The sequence below is a fragment of the Silene latifolia genome, chromosome 11 (genome assembly GCF_048544455.1).
Source record: "Silene latifolia isolate original U9 population chromosome 11, ASM4854445v1, whole genome shotgun sequence".
Taxonomy (NCBI): domain Eukaryota; kingdom Viridiplantae; phylum Streptophyta; class Magnoliopsida; order Caryophyllales; family Caryophyllaceae; genus Silene; species Silene latifolia.
This window is the reverse complement of record NC_133536.1, coordinates 119,769,197-119,780,970: the sequence shown is the minus strand read 5'-3', so window position 1 is coordinate 119,780,970 and position 11,774 is coordinate 119,769,197. Positions and strand designations below refer to the sequence as shown.

At 39.5% G+C, this 11,774-nt stretch overlaps 1 pseudogene; it reads left to right on the top strand.

Moving 5' to 3' along the window:
• Window positions 1–9,255: 9,255 nt before the first annotated feature.
• On the top strand, window positions 9,256–9,354 carry LOC141616172 (small nucleolar RNA R71; annotated as a pseudogene).
• Window positions 9,355–11,774: the final 2,420 nt, after the last annotated feature.

Sequence of the window (11,774 nt, the reverse complement as noted above, 5' to 3'; positions counted from 1 at the left end):
GTTAGTCTTTTCCGGTGGGTAGAACTTTTTGTAGAAAGCTAGAGCCAACTTCTTCCAAGAATCTATTCCGAGAGTGGCCTTATTAAGGCCCTTCAACCATTGTTTCGCGGTGCCGATTAGAGAAAAAGGAAATAAGACCCATCGAATTTGGTCTTGAGTCACACCGGTTTGAGAAATCGCATCACAATAGTCACAAAAGGTTTCCATATGAGAATGAGGGTCTTCACTAGGCATCCCCCCAAATTGGCTCCTTTCGACTAATTGGATAAAGGCGGATTTGGCAATGAAATTTCCGGTTAGATGTTGTGGTGTGGGAGTACCATTGGATAGGTTCTCCTCGGTGGGTACGGAATGCGATGAAAATTTAGGCATTGTAGGTTGATTTTGTGGGGTATTTTGTAATGGGTTCTCCTCACCTTCTCTTGCAAAAGGGTTGATGAACTCAATAGTTGGTTGAACAACCTTACTAATACCTCTCAAATTCCTCCTAGCAAATCTCCTATTGTTTGTCAAGGTTCTTTCAATTTCACGGTCAAAAGGTAACAAATCACCTTGTGACCTTCTAGACATGCAAAATATCAAACAACTCGAAAACAATTAGAACAAACCTTGAGGAGTTTTACTTCCCCAAGGCAAAGAAAGACACAACTAATAACAATATAAGAAAGTCTAAATCAAGTTAACACCGTCCCCGGCAACGGCGCCATTTTTGATCGGTCCGTTTCGTGTTCACAATTAAATAGGTGTTGTCGTTGGGTCACATCCGAATCAAAACACAATTTATAGCTTCACAAACAACTCTACAATTAGTAAAGAGGCAAGTAAAGGTCGGATCCCAAGGGACGGGAATTGAGATGAGATTTCTATTAAAACTAGTGGTGTCTTAGGGGTGTCACAATTTGGGTTGATGTAGAAGGTCACTGAACTAAATAGCAAAGAAAGTAAATAAGTAAGATGAATTAAAAAGGATGTAAACAATTGATAAAAAGCACTAGGGTGTCATGGGGTCATAGGGGAATCATGGGAATTGATCATACAAACATGTTTTCAAATTATAAGCAAGCAATTATTGTTGTGATGGATTGAGTTGGGTTATATCTTACAATCCTAGGAAAGTTTGGGTCCCGGAGCCGAATCGATTAGATTGTACAACACCTATAAGTCGACTTAGTCTTCCCTACTCAACAACATGCATGGTCTAATGAGACTCGAGTTGGTTTATGTCTTACAAGTCTAATTAAAAAGATAGGTGATGGGTAAAAAATGCAAGGATTCATAGGCTCACATTTCATCAAACATAACATGTGCATGAGTTGAGATCAAAACAAGCAAGCAAATAAACCATGAAAGCATATTAATTTAAGCATGAATCATTCCCCATGTTGGTTTCCCCTAATCACCCATTAACCCTAGCTAAGAGACTACTCACTCATTATCATGTTGATCATGCTAGCAAGGTTGTCAATCATACCAACAAAAGGAAACATGATGAATAAATGAAAATAATTAACAATAATTAAAGAGGGATTAAGAGAATTATACCTACTAATGATTCCAATAATAAAGCAAAGAATAAAAGAAGTACATGATGCTTGATTGAGAGGTTGTCAATCTCACAATAATAACCCAAATAATCTTCAATTACAAAAAATAAAGGATGAACAAAAGAGAGATTAAGGAAATAAAACTTGTATTAGAACTTGATTAATTGTTGATTACAATACTAAAGAGAGATTTGATTGATATTAACTACTCTAATTATTGATAAGAAGAACATGCTCTTCTAATTAGACTAATGGGGTATTTATAGTGGAAATTAGGGGGATGCATTAGGGTTATCTAAGGGCTAAACTAGTAATTACACTTTTTAGATTGAGCAGGGAGGAGCCGGTATTTTTCGAAGGAAGGGCTTCTTTATTTGTAGCTTGGAGAAGAAGAAATTTCGCTGTACTGGAATCCGTGTGTTTTGGAGTCGGGACGGGCGGATTCAGGCGGGGGAAAACGGGCGTCTTCAGGTGAATCCGGGCGGATTGTGGAGAAACCGCACGGATTGTACCTCAGCAATATTTCTTCTTCTTTTCTTCCCTTTTCTTCACAAAATCCTTGGGGATTTCCTCGGGGATGCAAGGATCCTTTCTCAATCATTGCTCATCTACTATCATATGTATAAAGGCCTTCTAATCTTATCTCTCCTTGATGCTTGGTCATTGAATTCAATCAATCTAGTCTCGTTTTGCCATGAAAATGCAAGATTTGCACTTCTTTCCTACCAAGGGATAAAAATCTCAAAGAATATGCAAAACAAAGAACTAAAGACAATAAATAACCCAAATATGCACTAAAAAGCATGGGAACAAGGCTAATTCGGGGGCTAAATATTCGCTAATTATGGTCACATCACCTATTCATGAACTCGTTCTCCATTTGGTCCCAGCCGTCGATCAACTCAGAACCTAAATCCGTATACCAATCGAAAGCTATGCCTTTGAGGGAACGGACAAACTGCTTCACTAACATGTCTCCATCTGTCCCGGCATTATTGCATGTCTCGACAAAGTGAGCAATGTGTTGTTTGGGGTGGCCCTTTCCATCGAACTGTTGGAACTTGGGGGGCTGATATCTAGCAGGCATGCGTAAGACATCGATCCTCTTTGTGTAGGGCTTCACATATCGAAGACTGCTAGAGGAACCTTCACCTAACTGGCTCTTGATTGTGTTGGCTATCAAGCCTTGCAGTTTCTTTTCGGTGTAGGCACTAAGATCATTTTTAGGGGGCTTCTCACCATCCTTCTTATCATCTTCTTCTTCCTCCTCCTCTTCAGTGTCATGATGGTTTGAGTTGTCCTTGTTACGAAGCTCTTCCATTTCCCTTTGAAGTTCTTCAATCCTCCTATTCTTCTCTTCATTTTCTTGCATCATCTTCTCGAGGATCTTGTTCACATTCTCCATTTGTTCTTCGAGACTAGAGCCACCAACAACCATGACTGATTCGAAAATAGGGGTTGAAGCTTCCTCCTTCTTCTTTGGCATTGCTTTCTTCACCTTGCGAGGGGATGGATCACCACTAGCTTTGGACTCCTTGTTCTCCTTTTGTGGAGATGAAGCCTTGTTGATTATAGCAGTTGCAGCAGCAGCAATGGATGCAATTGAATACTTACGAGGCCTTTTAGGAACATGGGCGGTACGCAAGCTTTCAGCAGCAGCATTGATAGCAGCCTTCTTTGCCATTCCTCTTGTAGAAACACCAATTGGTTGCATGCTTGATGGAGATGCAACACTTAAAGACCCTTTGAGGATTGATGCATAAGTTCTTGAGGGTGTGCTTGATGTGTTGGAAGACATCCTTGTTTTGGAAGTTAACTTGTTGTAGAGATGAGAGGTAGAGGGTTTCACGTCGGGTTCACCAAAAATTTGTAACAACAAATTTTGTATTGCAATAAAACTGTAACACAAAACAGATAGACAAATGAGTTTATATAATATCAGAAAGTTATGTATACAACCTCTATTTTACCCACTGATTCTACAAAAATATTTAAAGCTACGAGTCCACGATCTACGAGGCTCGCTTGCTTGACTCTAGCTTCTTGAGAGGGTCGCGTTGACTTCAATATCTCTCTGATGCTTGAGTTTAGTTTGAGTTTGATTTGAGCTTCTTGAGAGGGTCGCGTTGACTTGAATATCTCTTCGATGCTTCAATTTGATTGATGAGATTTGTAGAGAGAAGTTGAGAGCTTTTAATGTCTCTTTTCTCTTCACGTTGACAAATGATTTTCTCCCTTGTCAAGTGATTTTTTTCTCCCCCTTAAAATGGTGGAGGAGTCTCTTATTTATAGAGATTTATCCCTTGAAAATTGGACTTTGAGTCTTGGGCTTTAATTGTGAGCTTGACTTCTCTTTTGGGCCCAATTGATCATTTTCATTATTTTAGAGTCCAAATAACCCAATTTGCAATATGGATCAATCCGGATTCTATCAAGCGGGACAAATAAAATTAAATTAAGCTAAAATTTGATATTAACTTAAAATAATTTATTTTGTTTTATTTTCGGCACTTTAATAAAATTTCCGTGCCTACAATGAGTTCTAATTATCATTTTGGATTTTGTAAACGGGAACAATATATGAGACACCTCAATGAAACCGAGTTGGGTGTCCTTTAAATGGTACTAGGACTCAAAACTACCAAGAGCCAATATTGACTCTACAAATGATCAAGATTAAAATTTAAGACAAGAGATAAAAACAAAGTTAAAGGAGGTGTAGGAAACTCACAATGGAATAGGTGGAAGTCAAGTAATCAACCCCGCACTTGTGGTATCCTCCAATAAGCCTTGTCAACCCTCAATTGTCGCTCATTGCATCATCATAACCGGCCTCATCGCCGCCATCATCATCATCACTTTCATCATCAATTTCTTCCTTATCTTCTTCATCATCCACCTCCTTGACCCGGAGGACTCACCACTTTCATCATCATCATTGGAACTTGAACCTTGCTCTTCTTCTTCTTGGCATGAATAAATACCTTCCTCGTCTTCAACAACAACGACCTCATTTCCATTAGCCACCCGACTATCCATTTCAGCATCTTGAGAAGCACTAGGGAAGAATACCTCCTTATCCACCCAACTAGGCAAAGGACATGAAGGATCAAGAAGTCATTGCCTAGCTTGATGTAGTAGGGGTTGATATTGGGCACGGTAAGCATTCACCGGGTCAACGTGAGCTTCTTTATGCATTTGTTGTATGAATTGGGTCCAATAGTGGTTGCCTACTACGACATTTAAGCCACTCAGTTTGAATTCTTGGTAGGCAAAGGGATAGGGTGGAGTCACAATGGTAGAGGAGGAGGGCTTTTCAATTGGATCCCTATGTTGCTTAATTATCACTTCGGCTTCCTTGGAGACTGGCAATAGGTAGTTTGGTCTACGGACGGAGATACGGAAAATCTTGCTAGGCAAGACAATGGACTTGGCTTCCTTGAGGAGCCACTCATATTTCTGGTCAATATTGTCATTCTTAACCCAATGAAATTTGTTGATAATAGTGCTCATATCAAGGAGGTTGCTCCCCTTAACCGGTTTGTATGTGTTATCCTTGTTGAACTCCGGGTTAAAGTGCTTAGCTAACCTCGTTACAAAGCCCCCGTTTACAATGAAGGCCGCTCCATCTTTCCCATTATCAATCTCGAGCCACCGATCAAGAAATAGTACGTTGGAGAATGTTGTACTTTTTGGTGAACTTCCCATTGATATTCATGAAGGACTCAAGGTAGACAAAATCAAGTTCGGTGAAGTGGTTGGTGCCTTTCCTAGCAATCAAGGTGTTGGTCACAAACTTGTGCCAAACTCTTATGCCCGGATGGTGAACATATAAAGCATGCACTCCCGAAAAGAATTAAATTTTCGACCGGTAATAGCTTTCCAAAGGGGTGCGGCATCATACTTCAAAGTCTTTTTCTCAAAATGATCATATCGCATAAGACCAAACACTTTACCAAAATCAGTCTTACTCATTCTTCTACAATTATTCTTAAGACAGAACTCAACATAATTTCGAGTCTCTATCTTATATACCCTTAAGGAGCTTATGAACTCTATGGTCAATGAGGGGTAAGTTAATTCATCCATTTCAAAGAGGGTTATTAACCCCATGGACTCGAAAAATGCTCTAGTACACTCAAGTACACCCAATTTTCCAAGGCATCTTGACAAATAAACTTGGTAGCCACAATAGTCTTTTTGGCAAGGGATAAAAATGCAATCCTATGCTTATCGGTTAACAAAGTTACCTCGAAAAATTTGACAATTGTTCTACAACCGGAGTAGATGTGGTAGCTTCCTGAATAGGATTGATGATTACTTGGACTTCCTCCCTTGGTTGGGTTACTACCAAAGCCTTAGATGCAAGAAGAGCTTGTTTCCTATTTGATAAATTTTGAGTTTTGGGTGCCTTGGTTCCGCCTTTGGTCCTTGCCATTGTATTCTCCTTCTCAAATTGGTATCAACAAACCAAGATTTTGCTTGAATGTTATTTGCTTCTTCAAAATTCAATCAATTCCTCAATCAATTTGGGGTTTTCAAAATTTTGCCCAAACCCTAGAAAATTGATTCAATTTGTGAGGAAATTGATGTTTAGATGATCTTTCGTTGATAAAGGAGTGATTTAATCTTGTTTTGAGCAAGTTTTGTTTGGATTGTGGTGTATTTTGTTAAGAAATTGGTGTTTTTAAATGAGGGGATTGAGGGTTGAAGTGGGATAAAATGTATGTGTTTGTGTTTTTGAAAGATAGAAATGAATTTGAAAGAAGGGTGTCCCGTGTTTTGTTTGAGTATCAGGCCTGGGACGCTCGGATTTTAGAGCGGACGCGCAGATTGTCTTACAGGACATCCTGAAATAACAAAGCAGTGCTGGGACGCGCGGATTTGTTTCAACTCGACCGGATTTCTGCTGAGACGCTAGGATTTAGCCTGGGACGTGAAGATTTTCTTACAGCAAAATTTCATAAGTTTGGAACTTCCGAGGACCCACGGATTGATTTCAAGACGAGCGTCCTGAAGTTGGGACGAGCGTCCCGATGCTGGCTTGCGCAGATTTGCTTACAGGACATTTCCCACAAAGTGAACTTTCCCAGCTCCCACGTCCTAAGGCCAGGACGCGCGGATTTAGCATGGGGACGCTCAGATCCTTTTCAGCTCCCACGAGCTCAGGTCTGCTCGTGGGGATTCCTCTTCCCGTGTCATTCCTCCTTCTTTTCCTTTGTCAAATGTTGTGGGTTTCACTACAAAGGCTTGATTAGCCTAGGCATTTGCCATCCCCACACTTGGTCAAACACTACACATTAAAACACGTTAAAATACCTCCCTCACTTGCTCTCATGTCAAAAATCTTGATCAAAGCACAAAAATTGCAAATGTGAAAATGATAAAGATGCAATAAAGGAATTGAAATGCTAGTTAAGGGGTTAGAATATTTATAAATGGTGGTTTAGGGAGGACTACACCAAACTCTCATTCTTGGATGAGATGTCAAGGGGGCCAAGGCAAGGTGTTGTTGATGTTGCTCAACACCTTGTAGAAGTAGTCGAAGGCTTGCTCATTTTCAGGATAAAGATCTTGCATAGATCTTTGTGTATTGTTTTCTTTATTATTGTGGTCCGAGTTAAAGTGATGACAATGATCAACAAAGCCTTGCTCTAAGGTCATAGTATTACCAATATAAGGATTGACTAATCCTTCAAATTCATCGTCCCATAGACCACAAACTTCACTAGCTTGTTCCGCAATGATGTCATGAGTTGACAATAGCAACTCTTCTTTCTTGTTGTCATGGCCAATTAGGCCTTCTTCATTACTTGTCATGATGGGTGAGCTATTCAAGCTTTCATTATTGTTGGTGAAAATTCCATGCTCTTCGAATAGAGCTGCTTCAAGGTCATCCACTTTCTCCTTCCATATGGGTGATGTTTCTTTACCCATGGCTTGGTCTTTTCATAGAGATTCTAACTTCTTTCTATCACTTTCTCGGCTATAGTGATCGACCATGAAGCGTGGCTCATGTAGTCGGGGAGCTCTCATTGTTTTATCAAGATTACAAGTAATTGTCTCGTCCCCTACTTCAATTGTGAGCACTCCATGTTTCACATCGATTACCGCTCCCACGGTATGCAAGAAAGGTCTTCCTAAGATGATAGAAATATCGGAATCCTCCTCCAAGTCTACAATGACAAAGTCTACCGGGATGAAGAATTTGCCATTTCTCACGGGCACATCCTCCCATACCCCTAGAGGTATCTTTGTTGATCGATCCGCCATTTGAAGAGTAATGTTGGTGCATTTGAGCTCTCCTATTCCTAGCCTCTTACATACCGAGTATGGCATGACACTTACACTTGCTCCAAGATCACATAACGCTTTGTTGATTCTAGTGTCGCCAATGGTACGTGGAATAGAAAAACTTCCTGGATCTTTGAGATTTGGAAGGGAACTCCCTTGAAGAATAGCACTACTCACTTTGGTAAAGGCAATAGTCTCCAACTTTTGGATGAATTTCTTCTTGGTAAGAATATCCTTCATGTAATTTGCATAAGCCGGAACATGATTGATCAATTCCGTGAATGGGATTGAGACTTCTAAGTTCTTCACAATTTCCATGAACTTTCCAAGTTGCTCATCAAACTTAGGCTTAGCTTGGTGACATGGGAATGGAAATCTAATCACAATAGGCTCTTTTTCCTTAGCCTTCTCTTCATTCCTATTCTTTGAAGGTTCATTGGTAGTAAGATCTACCTCCTTAGAGTTCTCCACAACTCTTTGCTTGTCACTAGCATCCATAATATCTTCACCAATTGACCTCTTAGGCCCCTCATATCTTGTACCACTCCTCAAATGGATGGCACTAACCGTCTCATGTCTTGGGGGCTTACCTTGAGGCGGTAATTGCCCCTTTTGTCTTTGAGAGCTAGAAGATGCTAATTGAGTCATTTGAGTCTCTAACATTTTGGTGTGGGCAAGTATGTTGTTGATGGTGATTTTCTTAGCTTGGATATCTTTTTGCATTTGGGTGAAAAATTTTTGTTGGTTCTTTTGCATTTGGAGGACCGCTTTTTCAACATCAAAGCCTTGGTCATTGGATTTTTTGTCGGAAGGTTGATTTTTATATCCTTGGCTTTGGTTGAAAAAGGGTCTTTGAGCTTGATTTCTCATTGGAGGTGGAGTGTATGTTGGTTGGGGGTTTTGGACATTTTGGCTCTTGTATGAAAGATTTGGATGGAATTTGGTATTCTTATTATAGTAGTTGGAATAAGGGGTGCCACTCTTGTATGCTTGGAAAGCTTTCACTTGTTCATTTCTTCCCCTACATTCACTTTGCTCATGTCCCAAAGTTCCACAACTTTCACATACTCCACATGGAATTGAGGATGATGCCACCATAGCATTGGCATGTTGTTTGGGTGATTTGGAAGCTTCATCAAGCTTAGCCATGGCCTTCTCAAACTTCCAATTGATGGTGTCGATATAAGCACTTAGTTAAGCACCCAATTGTGTGATGGAATCTACCTCATGCTTTCCTCCTCTAGTGGCCTTTCGAGGCCTACTATATTGGGAATTATGGACCGCCATCTCTTCGATTTTGGCCTATGTTTGATTGTCATCAACTTCGGTAAACATTCCATTGGATCCCATATTAAGCACATTGCGTGAGTCTTCATATAAGCCGTTCTAAAATTGTTGAACAAGGAACCACTCACTAAGCCCATGGTGTGGATAAGAACGACAAGTGTCCTTAAATCTCTCCCATGCTTCATATAATGATTCCTCATCCCTTTGCTTGAACTCGGTGATTTGGGCTCTTAACATATTGATCTTCTCCGGAGTATAGAATTTCTTGTAGAAGGCAAGTGCTAGCTTCTTCATGAATCAATACCAAGGGTAGCCTTGTCTAGGCTCTTCAACCATTTCTTTGCGGTACCGATTAAAGAAAATGGAAATAATACCCATCGGATTTGGTCTTGAGTAACTCCGGTTCAAGAAATTGCGTCACAATAGTCGCAAAAAGTCTCCATATGTGAATGAGGATCTTCACTAGGCATGCCTCCAAACTGACTTCTCTCAACTAATTGTATGAATGCGGATTTGCAATGAAATTACCGGTTAAATGTGGTGGTGTAGGAGTACCGTTTGGTAGGTTCTCCTCGGTTGGTACGGAATGAGATGAAAATTTAGGCATTGTGGGTTGATTTTGTGGTTGGTTTGGAATTGGGTTATCCTCTCCTTCTCTTGCAAAAGGGTTGAAAAACTCAATGTTATTTGGTTGAATGTCCACAATCTCTCCAATACCTACAACTCCTGAAGTACCTCTAGCAACTCTTCTATTGTTGGTTAAGGTCCTTTCAATCTCGTAATCAATTGGTAATAAATTACCATGTGATCTCCTAGTCATGCAAAATATCAAACAACTAGAAAACAATTAGAACAACCTTGAGGAGATTGACTTTCCCAAGGTAAAGAAAGACACAACTAAAAACAATTATCGAAAAACAAATCAATTGAACACCGCCCCGGCAACGACGCCATTTTTGGTATGGTGATAGCGGTATTATGTCGTTGTCACTACCAACCAAAACAATATTTATAACTTCACAAACTACTCTTCGTAAAGAGGTAAGTAAAGGTCGAATCCCAAGGGACGGGTACCGATTTAAGATTTCAATTGCAAGTAGTTATGTCTTAGGGTGTCACAAATTGGGTTGAGATGAGATGTAATCTAAACTAATCAACAAGATGAATGTAAATTAATGAAAACAAAGTAAAGTAATTAAAGGGGTTTGTAAACAATTGATTAAAGGCACTAGGGTGTCATGGGTTCATAGGGGATTCATGGAAATAGATCATACAAAAATGTTCTCAATTAGAAGCAAGCACTTATTGTTGTGATGGGATCGAGTTAGTGTATATATTACAATCCCTAGGAAGATTTAGGTCCCAGAGCTGAGTCGATCAAGACTTTACAACACCTACAAGTCGACTTAGTGTCTTCCTATTCAACTCTATGCATGGTCTAACAAGGCTAGAGTTGGTTTATGTATTACAAGCCTCATTGAAAAGATAAGAGATGGGTAAAAAATACAATGTTTCATAGTCTAGCATTTCATCAAACATAACATGTGCATACGTTAAAATCACAACAAACAAACAATTTAATTATGAAAATATATTAGATTAAGCATAGATCAATTCCCATGTTTGTTTCCCCTAATTCCCCATTAACCCTAGCTAAAGGACTACTCACTCATGATCAAGTTTAGCATGCTAATAAGGTTGTCAATCATAATAACAAAGCAAAACATGATGAATAAATGATGTGATTGAACAGTAATTAAACAAAGGTAAAAGAGATTATCCCTACTTGAGATGATCCAAATAATAAAGCAAAGAATAATAGAAGTAAACTTGATTATTGATGGAAGGTTGTCAATCCTCCAATAAACCCAAATAATCTTTTAATTACCCAACTAAAACTAAGAACAATTGAGAGATTAAGGAAAGATTAAGATGTGATTAATATTGAAATGTGTATTACAACTTTGATTAAGACTAAATTAAGAGAATGATTATGATCTAAATTGGATTAAGATAGGATTAAGATGGCATGATAATCTAGGTAGTACAATAGGGTATTTATACTAAAAATAAGTACAAGGATTAGGATTATTAAGGGCTTAAATGACGATTAAGACCCTAAGAGAAGCTTGACAATTTTGCTAATCCCGAGGGATATGCGCAGATCATGCTGCAACTCCCAAGAGAATCTGCGCATCCTCGCCTGAAGCACGGTTGGTCCTGTAAGAAGATCCGCTCGGGCTGGCTTGGAGACGCTCGAATCCTGGCTCTGGGACGCTCGTCCTGAGCTCAGGACGCTCGGATCCTGGTACAGGATTCTTCTCTTGTTTGGCTCCTTAACAATCCGTGGGGATTGTCTTGGAGATGCACAGATCTTTCATCATTGCCCATTTCTCTTCATTTATTTACTTAGGCTCCTAGTGTCAGTCTCCTCTTCGATTCTTGGTCATTAGATGCGATCCATATAGCTCCATTTTTCTCCATAAATGCAAGGTTAGCAATCCTCTCCTACCAAGGACACAAAACCTCAAAGAACATGCAAAATAGGAAACTAAAAATAAGAAATGACCCTAATATATGCTAGAAAGTATGGGAACGAGGTAAATTCGGGGACTAAATGTGCTCAAATATGAGTCACATCAGGTATTA